The sequence below is a fragment of the Heptranchias perlo genome, unplaced genomic scaffold (assembly GCF_035084215.1).
Source record: "Heptranchias perlo isolate sHepPer1 unplaced genomic scaffold, sHepPer1.hap1 HAP1_SCAFFOLD_229, whole genome shotgun sequence".
Classification (NCBI taxonomy): domain Eukaryota; kingdom Metazoa; phylum Chordata; class Chondrichthyes; order Hexanchiformes; family Hexanchidae; genus Heptranchias; species Heptranchias perlo.
Window position 1 is genome coordinate 305,570 of NW_027139243.1, and position 11,127 is coordinate 316,696.

Below are 11,127 nucleotides of genomic sequence, written 5' to 3' on the forward strand. Positions count from 1 at the left end.
GAGGGTGTGGACATATGAGGAGAGGTTGAGTAGATTGGGACTCTATTCTTTGGAGTTCAGAAGAGTGAGCGGCGATCTTATTGAAACATTTAAGATTGTGAAGGGGCTTGATCGGGTGGATGCGGTAAGGATGATCCTAAGGATGTGTGAAACTCGAACAAGGGGCATAATCTTGGAATAAGGGGCTGCTCTTTCAAAACTGAGATGAGGAGAAACTTCTTCACTCGGAGAGTAGTCTGTCTGTGGAATTTGCAGCCCCAGGAAACATCATTAAATAAATTTAAAACAGAAATAGACAGTTTCCTAGAAGTAAAGGGAAATAGGCGTTACGGAGAGCGGGCAGGAAATTGGACATGAATTTAGATTTGAGGTTCGGATCAGATCAGCCATGATTGTATTGAATGGCGGAGCAGGCTCGTGGGGCCCATTGGCCTACTCCTGCTCCTATTTCTCATGTTCATATGTACTTGGGCAAGTGTGGATTAATAAATTAAAGCCAACATGGATTTATTAAAAGCAAATCGTTTTTAACGTGCTTAATTAGGATTTTTGATTCTTGAACAGAGAGGGTTGATGAGGGGATGTGGTTGATGTTGTCTGTATGGACTTTCAAAAGGCGCCACATAATAGGCCTGTCAATAAAACTGAACCCCATGGAATAAAATGGACAGGAGCAGCATGGATACGAAATTGGCTGTGTGACAGGAAACTGAGTCGTCGTGAGCGGTTGTTTTTCAGATTGGAGGGAGGTGTGCAGTGGTGTTCCCCACGGGTCGGTACGTAGAAAACTGCTTTATTGATATATATTAATGACTGGATTTGTCTGTACAGGGCACAATTTCAAAACTTGCAGATGACCCAAAACTTGGAAGTGTACTGAACAGTAAGGAGGACATTGATAAACTTCAAGAGAACATACATATGCTGGTGAAATGGGCGGACACAAGACGGATGAAATTTAATGCAGAGAAGTGCGAAGTGATGCAGTTTGGCAGGAAGAATGAGGAGTGGCAAAATAAACTGAATGGTACAATTCTAAAATGGTTGCATGAACAGAGAGACCTGGGTGTAAAAATCTTTGAAGGTGGCAGGGCAGGTTGAGACGGCTGTTGCAAAAGCATACGTGATCCTAGGATTCTGAAAAACACACTCGGACCTATCAGAGGGATTGATAAACAAACTAGGATTCATCAGAGTGGTTTGAATCAAACAGAGTCATCGCAGAGGAATTGATAAACACACTGGTATCGATGAGAGTGATAGATAAACAGAGTGGGACTTATCAGAGTAATGTAAATCAAACTGGGGCCTGTCGGAGTGATTGATGAACACACTGCTACCTGTCAGAGTGATGGTTAAATTAACTGGGACCTTTCAAAGACATTGATAAGCCCAATGGGACCTTCAAAGGTTAAACGTAGTGGAGCCTATCAGAGTGATAAATAAGAACATTGGGACTTATCAGAGGGTTTAAATAAACACACTGGAACTATCAGAGGGATTGATAAAATACAGGCACATATTAGATCGATTGATAAAAGAACTGGCAACGCTCAGAGGGATTGACAAAAGCACCTGGGGCCTATCAGAGGGATTGAATACCTCACAGGTTATTAGCAAGATTGATCAATATAATGGGACCTGGGAGATGAATTGGTAAACCAATGGGAGCTTTCAGAAGGATGGATAAACACAGTGGGACATATCAGAGGGATTGATAAACATAGTGTTAGCTATCAGAGTGATCGTTAAACGCACTGGGACCTATCAGAGGGATTGATAAGTTTCCGCGGACATATCAGAGGGATTGATAAACATACAGGGACAGAGAAGAACAGTGGGACCTGTCAAGCGATCGTTAAACATAGTGGAACCTATCAGAGGGATGGTCAGATATACTGGAACGTTTCACAGAGATGCTAAAGCATATTGGGTTATTGACAGTGCAGGTGAGATAAATACTTGACAATGTTTCTGAAATTAATATTGTGTCTGGGTTTGATATTGCGAGTGAAGGTGAGGTCAATAATAAAACTGTGTTGGATATTAACAATATGGATGAGATCAGTGATGTGCCTGTGTTGGATATGTGCAGTGTAGGTGAGATCAGTGATATATCGGGGTTAGATATTGGCAGTGTTTATAATAGACTCATTGAATCATAGAAATTTACCGCAAAGAAGGAAGCCATTCGGCCCATCGTGCAGACCCAAAAATCTATCATGCCTAATTCCACTTGCTCGCCCTTGAAGTGCATATCGAGGTACTTTTTCAATGAGTTGAGGGTTTCTGCTTCTACCACCCTTCCAGGCAGTGAGTTCCAGACCCCACCACCCTCTGGATGAAAGATGTTTTTCCTCAGCTCCACTCAAATCCTTCTACCAATTAGTTTAAATTTGTGACCCCTGGTTATTGACCTCTCTGCTAAGGGAAATAGGTGCATCGAAGAATCCTTGGAAATTTAAAGCACAGAAGGAGGACATTCGACCCATTGTGTCCATGCCGGCAGAAAGTTAGCCATCCAGTCTAATCCCAATATCCAGCACTTGGTCCGTCGCGCTGTCGGTTATGGCACTTCAGGTGCACATCCAGATACTTTTTAAACGAGTTGACGGTTTCTGCATCTACCACCCGTTCAGACAGTGAGTTCGAGACCCCCACCACCCTCTGGGTGAAGACATTTCTCCTCAGCTCCCTTCGAAACCTTCTACTAATCACTTTAAATCTATGGCCCCGGTTACTGACCATTCGGCTCAGGGAAATAGGTCCTTCCAATCCAGTCTATCTCGGCCCCTCATAATTTTGTATACCTCAATTAAATCTCCCCCCAGCCTCCTCTGTTCCAAAGAGCCAATCCAACCTTTCCACATTGCTAAAATTCTCCAGTACTTGCAACATTTTCGTAAATCTCCTCTGTACACTCTGGAGTGCAATTACATCTTTCCTGTATTTTGGTGACCAGAACTGCACGCAAACCTCAAGCTGTGGCCTAACTAGTGTTGTATACAGTTCAAGCATTACCTTTCCGCTCTTATACTCTCTGCCTTGGTGAATAAATGAAAGTATTCCATTTGCCTTATCAACAAACTTATCTACCTGTCCTGCTTTAGGGACCAGTGGACATTCAATCCAAGGTCCCGCATTTCCTTTACACCTTTCAGTATCCTCCCATTTATTGTGCATTCCCTTGTCTTGTTTGCCCTCCCCAAATGCATTCCCTTACACTTCTCCGGTTCGTATTCCATTTGTCACTTTTCTGCCCATCTGACCAGTCCATTGATATCTTCCTGCAGTCTACAGCTTTCCACCTCACTATCAAACACACGGCCAATTGTTGCATCATCTACAAACTTTTTAATCATGCCCATTGCATTAAAGTTCAAATCATTAATATATACCACAAAAAGCAAGGGGCCTAGTACAGAGCCCTGCGGAACCCCACTGGAAACAGCCTATCAGTCACAAAAACACCCGTCGACCATTACCCTTGACATCTTTTGAGCCAATTTTGGATCCAACTCGCTAATTTCCCTTGGTTCCAATGAGCTTCGAATTTTTTGACCAGTCTGCCATGTGGGACCTTGTCAAAAACCTTGCTAAAATGCATGTAGACAACATCAAATGCACGATCCTCATCGACCATTCTTGTTACCTCCTCAATAAAATCAATCAAGCTAGTCAGACAAGACCTTCCCTTAAAAAAATACATGTTGACTGGCCTTGATTAATCCGACCAATAGATGAGATCAGTGATGTGTCCGGGCTAGATATTGACATTGTAGGTGAGGTCATTGACGTGTGTGTTGGATATTGACAGTGTAGGAAAGGGAAGTGATGTGTCTTGGCTGTATATTGACAGTGTAGGTGAGGTCAGTGATGGTGTCTGTGTTGGCTATTGATGGTGCATGTCAATTCAGTGATTTGACTCGGGTTTATATTGACAGTGTAGGTGAGTTCAGCGATGTGACTGGTGTGGATATTGAGAGTGTAGCTGAGGTCAGTGATGGGTCTGTGTTGGATATTGACAGTGCAGGTGAGATCAGTGATGTGTCTGCGCTGGATATTGACAGTGTCGGTGAGGTCATTGATGTGTCTGTGTTGGATATTGACAAGGTAGGTGAGGTCAGTGATGTGACTGGGGTGGTAAGTGACAATGTCGTTGAGGTCAGTGATGAGACTGGGATGGGTATTGAGAGTGTCGGTGAGGTGAGTGATGTGTCTGAGTTGGATATTGACAGTGTTGGCGAAATGAGTGATGTGTCTGGGCTGGATATTGACGTGTAGGTGAGGTCAGTGATGGGTGTCAGTTGGATATTGATGGTATAGTTGAGATCATTGATGTGTGTGTTGGATATTGACAGGGTAGAGGCCGAGAGGATGTTTCCCCTGGCTGGAGAGTCTAGAACTGGAAGGCGTAGTCTCAGGATAAGGGGTCGATCATTCAAGACTGAGATGAGGAGGAATTTCTTCATTCAGAGGGTTGTGAATCTTTGAAATGCTCCATCACAGAGGGCTGTGCATGCTCAGTCGTTCTGTATATGCAAGGCTGATATCGATACATATTTTGACTCTCGGGGAATCAAGGGATATGGGGATCGGGCGGGAAAGTGGAGTTGAGTTCGAAGATCAGCCATGATCTCATTGAATGGCCTATTCCTTTTGCTATTTCTTATGTTCTTGTGTCAGTGTTGTGTCTGAGTTGGATGAAAGTGCAGGTGAGGTCACTGTTACGGACTCTTCCTCTGTCTCTTTCTCTCTGTCTCTCCATCTATCTGTCAGTCTCTCTCGGTCCTTCTGTCCCCTTGTCTCCCTTGATGTTTTTGTCTCTCTCTCCATTTTTCCGTCTTTCTCTTGTTCTCTCTCACTCTCCGTCTCACTGTTTCTGTCTCTCTCTCTGTCTCAGTCTCACTGTCTCTGTCTCTCTGTATTAGTCTCTCTCTCTCTCTCTCTGTTTGTATCTTTCTCTCTGTCTCAGTCTCTCTCTATATCTCAGTCTTTCTGTCTCTCTCTGTATTTCTCTATCCCTCACTCTCCCTCTATCTGTCTATATCCCTCTCTCTCTTTCACTGCCTCTGTCTCTCTCTCTGTCTATGTCTCTGTGTCTCTATCCTTCAATCTCTCTGTCTCTCTTTCTCTCTCTCTCTCTCTCTCTCTCTCACACACACACACTTTGTGTATGTCTGAATGACTCTCTCTCTGTCTCACTCTCGGTCTCTGTCTCTGTCTGTCCCAATCTCTCACTCTCACTCTCTATCCCTCCCTCTATCCCCTCTCTGTCGCTCTGTCTCCATCCATCACTCTCTCTGTCTCTCTCTCTCTCTCTGGTATATCGGTACCTGTACGTGCTGCAGCAGTTCATGTCTAGTTGCTGGCGATTCCCTCTTTTACCGCAGCAGTTCTACGCTGCCCATTCTCATTCTCCCTCTCTGCTTTGTAATGGTCCCTGTGTACTGGCCGTGAGTTTCAGTGTCTGTGTTAAAGTTTCCCTATCTTGCCGCTGTTTTCTGTCTTTTAACGGATGAGCCCTCCCTGGTGATTTTCCAACAGATGCTGCCAACATCTGCTTGTAGATTTCAGGAGCCGGGTTGTGTTCAAATGTCATGTTTTTAGGATCCAGTCAACAATCCCCGTGTAATTCTTAGCGCTTCGCATTTCTACCTTTAATTATGAAACGGGCAGTTAAACGAGCCGGCTAATTAGCTGAAGATACAAGATTATCATGCGGTGTTTAATTGACAGGAATTTAATGACTGGATTTGTTGTACACTCATTTAAATATAATGTTACACAATACTCTTGACAGCACTTACCAATCTGCTGTAAGCAACTGACTGTAAGGAAGATGATGTAACCTCCCCTCCCGCTCCCCTCCTCGCGGGGGTTTCCTCCTCTCTAGAAATAGGAGCTCTCCTCAATGCATCGTGTGAGAGGGGCTGGGAGTGTGAGTGGGACTGGGTGTGGGAGTGAGAAGCACTTGGACTGTGAACGAAAGGCTGCAGCACCAACCGACTCACGCCATGGACTACAGACTGTTAATGAGGATTGTCTACCCTGTAATTGCTGCTGTTTCTATCCCAGGTAAGTGACTATGTGTTGCTGCTGTTGTTGATAATGTAAAATTGTGGTCTTCACCTGTTTCTCCAATTTGTGATATCAGTTCAACCAATGCCACATTTCCCATATCCACTGAACTCCTTTACACAAAGGATACTAATGGGAATCTTCAATGTAAGTGCCGCTGCCCCGCGGATCTGTCTGACAAACTCTGATCCAGACCGCGCCCTTCGCTCCAGATGACAGGTTTATGACTGGGTCTCAGCTCCGCACTGACTGCAACAAACGGATCCTGACAGATGCATTTTCTATTCAGTCTGCACCGGTCACTTGTTCCACCAGTTTCAGTTTCGCGTATCCTGCTTTCCAGCTCTGTTCTACTTTAATGCAATAACTGGAATCCACAGATTGCAAGAACATCAGCCAGATTCGATTATATCGCCAGTCATTTCTTTGAAACTTTTTAACATTGTGATTAAGGGGAGTTGCTCGGGTTATATTGAGCAGTACAGATTGATTGAGTTCCGAACATCTCTCTCTGACTCTGTGTCTGTCTGACTCGACCTCATCCTCTCTCTCTCTCTCTCTCTCTTTATGTATTTTTCTGTCTCACTTTCTGTCCCTTTATCTCTGCCTCTGTCAGTCTATCTGTTTGGGTATGTCTCTGTTTCTGTCTCTGATTCTCTCTCTCTCTCTCTCTCTCTGTCTGTCTGTCTGTGGGTGTCTCTTTGTCTCTGACTCTCTCTTTCTCTCCCTCTATGTCTTGCATTCTGTCTCTCTTTGTTTTCTCTCTCTTTCTCCCTTTCTCTGTCACGCTCGCTCGCTCTCTCTCTGTCTATCTCGCTTTCTGCCTCTCTCTTTTTCTCTCTCTCTCACTCTCTCCATTTCACTCTTTCTCTGATTCGCTCTCTGCCCCTCTTTCTATCTTCCCTCTCTCCTCTGAGTACACTGCCCTCCTAACCTCCCTTAATCACTCCCTCCATATAATCTCCCCCACCTATATTCACAGTCACCCCCTCGACAATGCCATCTCACGTGGCCTCTCCCCTCCCATCATTGAGGTATATTCCTTTCAGCACTGAAAAACTCTTCCATTGTTTATTATCTTAATTTTGTTTCCCCTGCTTTCCAAACTCACTTACGAATTTCCTGCCTTCCATCTCCAGTTCTGATTCTGTCCTATCTGAATCTACACTCAGTTTCCCATCCCCATGCCAAGTTAGTTGAAAGCCTTACCAACATCACGAGCAAATCTCCCCGCAAGGATATTGGTTCCGGCCCAGTTGAGGTGCAAACCTCCGGCCTGTACAGGTCCCAACTCCCCTAGAACTGATCCCAATGCCCCAGAAATCTAAAGCCCTCCCTCCTGCACCATCTCTCCAGCCATGCATTCATTTGCTCTATCCTCTAATTTCTGTTCTCACTCGTGCGTGTAACTGTGTGTAATCCGGAGATTGCAACCTTTAATGTCCTGCTTCTTAATTTATTTCCTAACTTCGTAAAAACTGCCTGCAGGACCTCATCCCTCTTTCTACCTATGTCGTTTGATACCGATATTAACGAAGACCTCTGGTTGTTCAACCTCCCTCCCGCCAAAATGTTCTGCAACCGAGCAGTCATATCCTTGATCATGGCATCAGGGAGGCAAGATACCATCCTGGAGTCAAGTAAGCAGGTGTGTGCTTCCCGAGCTACAGAATCCCCTACCACCATTGCTTTGCTGAATAAGGGCACAGTACCAGGTCCCTTGCTTTTTGTGTTATATATTAATGATTTGGACTTAGATGTGAGGGGCATGATCAAGAACTTTGCAGATGATACACAAAATGGCCATGTGGTTGATAATGAGGAGAAAAGCTAGAGACTGCAGGACGATATCAATGCCTTGGCCAGATAGGCAGAAAAGTGGTAAATGGAGTTTAATCCAGAGAAATGTGACGTAATGCATTTGGGGAGGTCGAATAAGGCAAGGGAATACACAAGAAATGGGAGGATACTGAGAGGTGTAGAGGAAGTGATGGATCTTGGAGTGCATGTCCACAGATCCCTGAAGGTAGCAGGGCAGGTAGATAAGGTGCTTTAGAAGGCATAGGGAATACTTTCCTTTATTAGCAAAGACAGACAATATAAGAGCAGTTCGGTTATGCGAGAACTGTATAAAACACGAGTAGGCCACAGCTTGAGTACCGTGTACAGTTCTGGGAAACACATTACAGGAAAGATTTGAGTGCACGAGAGAGGGTGCAGACGAGATTTATGAGGATGTTTCCAATGCTGGAGAATTTTATCTATGACAAAAGATTGGTTCGGCTGGTGTTGTTCTTCTTTGAACAGAGGGGTGTTTAACTGAGTTGTAGAAAATTATGAAGGGTCTAGATAGAGTGGATAGGAAGGAACTTTCACTCTTAGCACAGAGGTCAAAAACCAGGGGGCATGGATTTAAAGTGAATGGTAGAAGAATTAGAAGTGAACTGACGAAAAATTGTTTCACCAGAGGGTGATGGAGGACTGGAACTCACTGCCTGAAATGGTGTTAGTGGCAGAAACACTCAACTCATTTAAAAACTACCTGGATGAGCACCTGAAGTGCCGTCACCTACAGGGCGACGGACCAAGCGCTGGCAAGTGTTATTGGGCTGGGTGGCTCATTTTCGGCAGGCGTGGAAACAATAGGCCGAATGGCCTCCTTCTGTGATGTAAATTTTCTATAACTCCATGCTATATTTGACAAGGTACCGCATGGTAGGTTGTTACATAAGGTTAAATCTCACGGGATCCAAAGTGAGGTAGCCAATTGGATGCAAAATTCGATTGACGACAGAAGACAGAGGGTGGTTGTAGAGGGTTGTTTTTCAAACTGGAGGCCTGTGACCAGCGGTGTGCCTCAGGGATCGGTGCTGGGTCCGCTGTTATTTGTCATTTATATTAATGATTTGGATGAGAATTTAGGAGGCATGGTTAGTAAGTTTGCAGATGACACCAAGATTGGTGGCATTGTGGACAGTGAAGAAGGTTATCTAGGATTGCAACGGGATCTTGATAAATTGGGCCAGTGGGCCGATGAATGGCAGATGGAGTTTAATTTAGATAAATGTGAGGTGATGCATTTTGGTAGATCGAATTGGGCCAGGACCTACTCCGTTAATGGTAGGGCGTTGGGGAGAGTTATAGAACAAAGAGATCTAGGAGTACAGGTTCATAGCTACTTGAAAGTGGAGTCACAGGTGGATAGTGTGGTGAAGAAGGCATTCGGCATGCTTGGTTTCATTGGTCAGAACATTGAATACAGGAGTTGGGATGTCTTGTTGAAATTGCACAAGACATTAGTTCGGTCACAATTGGAATACTGTTTACAGTTCTGGTCACCCTATTATAGAAATGATATTATTAAACTAGAAAGAGTGCAGAAAAGATTTACTAGGATGCTACCGGGACTTGATGGTTTGACTTATAGGGAGAGGTTGGATGGACTGAGACTTTTTCCCTGGAGAGTAGGAGGTTTAGGGGTGATCTTATAGAAGTCTATAAAATAATTAGGGGCATCGATAAGGTAGATAGTCAAAATCTTTTCCCAAAGGAAGGGGAGTCTATAACGAGGGGGCATAGATTTAAGGTGAGAGGGGAGAGATAAAAAAGGGTCCAGAGGGGCAATGTTTTCACTCAAAGGGTGGTGAGTGTCTGGAACGAGCTGCCATAGGCAGTAGTAGAGGTGGGTACAATTTTGTCTTTTAAAAAGCATTTGGACAGTTACATGGGTAAGATGGATATAGAGGGAAATGGGCCAAGTGCAGGCAATTGTGACTAGCTTAGTGGTATAAACTGGGCGACATGGACATGTTGGGCCGAAGGGCCTGTTTCCATGTTGTAAACTTCTATGATTCTATTCTATTCTATCTCTTCCCTAACTTCTTTTAATATGAGCGGATGCAATCCATCTGGACCAGGGGTTTTATCCCTTCTAAGGTTGATTAGTTTGTCAATTATCTCCCGCATTTCCAACTTAAATATCTTTTTATATTTTTCGATCTCTACTTCTAGTGTCATGTCAACCTCGCTGGTAAATATTTCTGCCATTTCGATCTTAATACCCGTGAATTTATCGTGTGCATCCGTTAATGGCTCTATTCCGATCCTGATCTTTCTTTTGTTATTTATGTGATCGAATAATACTTTGCTATTACTTTTTATATTCCTTGATAATTTAGTTTCATAGTTCCTCTTAACGTTGCTAATTGTTTCTTGACTTCTTTAATAACCTCTTCGGATTCCCCTTTGTCATCCTCTCCTGCATTGTCGATGCAATTAATGTATCTGTTAATCTTTGGTATCAATTTTAACCATATATTTTTAGTTATCCATGGTGTTCCTTTGCTGGCTAGTTTGTTCCTGTTTTTTTTTGAGAATTTCCCATTGCTGTTCTATCTCTTTGTCTGTTAACAACATTTTCCAGTTCACATTCCCTCGTTCCATCGCACTCCCCTCAAAATTAGCTTTTTTTTCCAAAATATTGCTCTGGTCTTTGTCTTGCTTATGTTTTTCTCATTCATTACGTTAAACCTTATCATGTTATGATCGCTATTGCACAGATTTCCCCGATACTTACTTCTCTTATCTGTTCCGGTTCATTTCCCATTACTGGATCCAGCAGTGACTCCTTTCTTGTTGGGCTTCTCACATACTGGGTAAGAAAGCAGTCCTATACTCACTTTAAAACTCCATTGCCCTTCCCTACCTCTTCTTGCCAGTTTAATTGAGGTGCGTTGAAATCTCCCATAATTCATTATTTGATATTTTTACTCATTTCATAGATTTGTTTACATATTTCTTCCTCCACTTCCCTTCCACTTTTAGGTGACCTGTAGAATGTCCCGATTAATAAGATCGATCCCTTCTTATCATTTGTCTCAATCCATAAGGAATCTGTTTCTGTCTTAATGACAGATATGTCCAATTTTGCTAATGCCATTATGTTGTCTGATTAGTACAGCTACCCCACCTCCCATGCTTCCTTTCCTATCCTTTCTAAATACGTTATATCCTGCAATATTTAACTGACGGTCCTATTCTTTATGT